At 36.8% G+C, this 2,681-nt stretch overlaps 1 protein-coding gene across 5 annotated transcripts in view; it reads right to left on the bottom strand.

Annotated features, from left to right (window-relative positions):
- LOC145242513 (protocadherin gamma-A4-like) overlaps positions 1-1,216 on the bottom strand; it is a 590,587-nt gene extending 589,371 nt beyond the window's left edge. For 2 of the 5 annotated variants that reach the window (XM_080105575.1, XM_080105573.1), the window contains exon 1: positions 1,018-1,173. The gene's annotated coding sequence lies outside the window, so the exon portion shown is untranslated. Of the gene's footprint in view, positions 1-1,017 lie in introns of all 5 variants that reach the window. The other 3 variants (XM_080105576.1, XM_080105574.1, XM_080105572.1) reach the window with 3 other exon arrangements.
- Between the last annotated feature and the right edge of the window lie 1,465 nt (positions 1,217-2,681).

Genomic DNA, 2,681 nt, shown 5'->3' with positions numbered 1-2,681 from the left:
GGATCCAAGCAGTGCCGATGAAGGATGGGTGTGGTTGGAGATTGCGCAACACTTGCCTCACAATTACATGTCCAACTATCCTTAAAGGAGTGTCTATTGTTTCTTGACACTGACCCGAAGCATCGCATAAATATATCCTTGGCAGTTGCTCGTCTAGCCGCACTGAAGATTTGTGATACAACGAAACCTTATGGAATGAGATAGATAGTTATCTATATAGATATCAACAGCCCGAGATTTATAGATACATACATGGATAGATAGGTGGTTAATATATATATTTTTCAATATTTACTCCAACAGTGCTCAACATGTGAGCAGAGCTAGGTAGTAAGTTATAAAAGTATATATGATAATTAAGCTACACAGAATCTTCAGTGTTTAATCCCTGTAAGGAACTGCCGGGCTATATATCTGAAAAGACTACGCTAGATAAATATATAGATAGATAGGAGTTGGCAAGACCAAGATAGATAGACAAAATAAGATGACCCTGTTTATTAGCTTCCCCACGAGGGCAGAATAAGACACGTTCGCTTTCTTGAGGAGGGAAAATAATCTCCCCCAAAAAGGCCTTTTGGATCGAGACAGAAGCAAAAAATGCTCTCAGTCTAGAAAGACTTCTTCACTAGCCGAAGGAGAACAGAAAAGTTGAAACGTTGTACAGAACTGATACTGCACTTTACTCTAAACCTGAGTAACATAGTTTTAAGTTTAACAGGCAGAGAGCTAGTTCATTACTTTTTGTCGTATGCATTTTTTAAAATTAGTTTCGCATTGTCCAGTTTTAAAGTTACCAAGAAGCAACAGAATGGAAAAGTAAGTTTTGTTTTGATGAAGTCCAAATAGATGAAATGACAACAAACGTGGCAAATGTATATATAGGCAATAGACAAAAGCAAATAAATATTTCACCCTCCCCATAACCCCAACCCCCATCCCACCCGAACCCCAACAAAAATACCCCTTTCTTTTCTTTTTCTTTTTTTTTTTAATAAGTAACAAATAGAAACTCACCTTCTGATATTAGATCCGGGAACAACAGCCACTTCTAACGGAGGCTTGCATCCTACAGTAGAGATTCACGTTGAGAACGGTTACTGATGCTGCCACCGCCACTACGGCTGCTGCTGCCGCCGCTGCTGATGATGGTGGTATTTCTGTGACAACAACATCAAGGCAGTTGCAAGGGAGATGAAGTGGAGGGGGACAATTCAGGGAAGAAACTGGAAAAGAAAGAGAGAATGAGAGAGAGAGAGAGAGAGAAAGAGAAAGAAAGAAAGAAAGAAATGTTGTTATTGCATTTAAAAGGGGAAAGAGCCTGCTTGGCTTTCAGTCCTTGCGTATGCAATGTGTTTCGAAATGGCTCTTTTTTTTTGTTTGTTTTCTTCCTTTGACTCCAGCCACTAACGGACTGACTGCATTCTGATTATGAGATAAAATGCAAATTTTTCATCAGATCACTATAAAAAAGTAAGAAAAGGAAAAAAAAAACGTTAAAGAAACTATATCGTAGGGGAAAAAATAACTGTTTCTACTTAGCATAAAGCATTACTCTTGTGCACTGAACAGACTTGTCGATGTGACTGGTAATGTGAAAAAAAAATAAATGAATAAAAACGCACAAGATTGAGAGTGTAAAGGTAGATTCCTGACTGTTGTAAGTCATCTGGCCATTAGAATTCAAATCTCAGCATGAAAACACTTAATATGTCTAGCCACAATGAAGAATTGAGATACGGCTATATATATATATATATATATATATATATATATATATATATATATATATATATATATATATATATATATATATGTGGGGGGGGGTAGAGCACTGTCGTAAATAATACCACTAATTACTTAATTGGTTGTAAATGCTAGGCTCGATGTTTGTTTGTAAACAAGCGGTTTAAGCACTATAAAAGTGGTGGACGAATGTTTGTTTAAAATGGACATTTGTTAAGGTTATTTATGGGCGCCGCTCCCGTGGGTCGACTGCCAACGCGATGGTTCTAGGTTCAATCTTCGGCTTGGGAAAGGTGTTAGTCTAGCCACACTGATGAGTTGTGATACAGCGAAACATGACTAGATGTGGACGACCACACACACACACACACACACACACACACACATATATATATATATATATATATATATATATATATATATATATATATATATATATATATATATATATATAGCATTATCACATTGACACATTTGTTCTCATTAGATCACCAATGATAAACAATGATCAACCTGACCCATACTAGATGGATGACTATTTGGGAATACTGGGTTTTGTTTAGATTGCGGCGGGATGTAGAAAGTTCCAAATTAGTATCTGAGGATGTGTTTAAAATCACTGGGGATGATGTGACGTAAGTCTTTGTTAGGACATACATCTAGGAAAAGGAAAACTCTGATGTAAAACCTGACGTCTACTGCTCTATTCTGTCTTGTGGCAATCAGTTTCATCGACCGAGTTTATCAGTGGTTCCAGAAAGTGTGGATGGTTTGACGCACAACTTTCACTACTATGAACAAATCATCCGCATAGATTTCGAATAACTTAATTGTTTGAATCTCATACGTCTGGATTCAACAGGAGAATTCATTATAAAAGAACGCATTCTTTGAAACTCCGCAGATTAAGGAAATCTATATATTTCTTTTTGAGT

This window comes from Euprymna scolopes, chromosome 21, assembly GCF_053919585.1.
Source record: "Euprymna scolopes isolate OS-2025 chromosome 21, ASM5391958v1, whole genome shotgun sequence".
Lineage (NCBI taxonomy): Eukaryota > Metazoa > Mollusca > Cephalopoda > Sepiida > Sepiolidae > Euprymna > Euprymna scolopes.
Note: the sequence above shows the minus strand (reverse complement) of the source record. Positions and strands in the feature narration are given on the sequence as shown.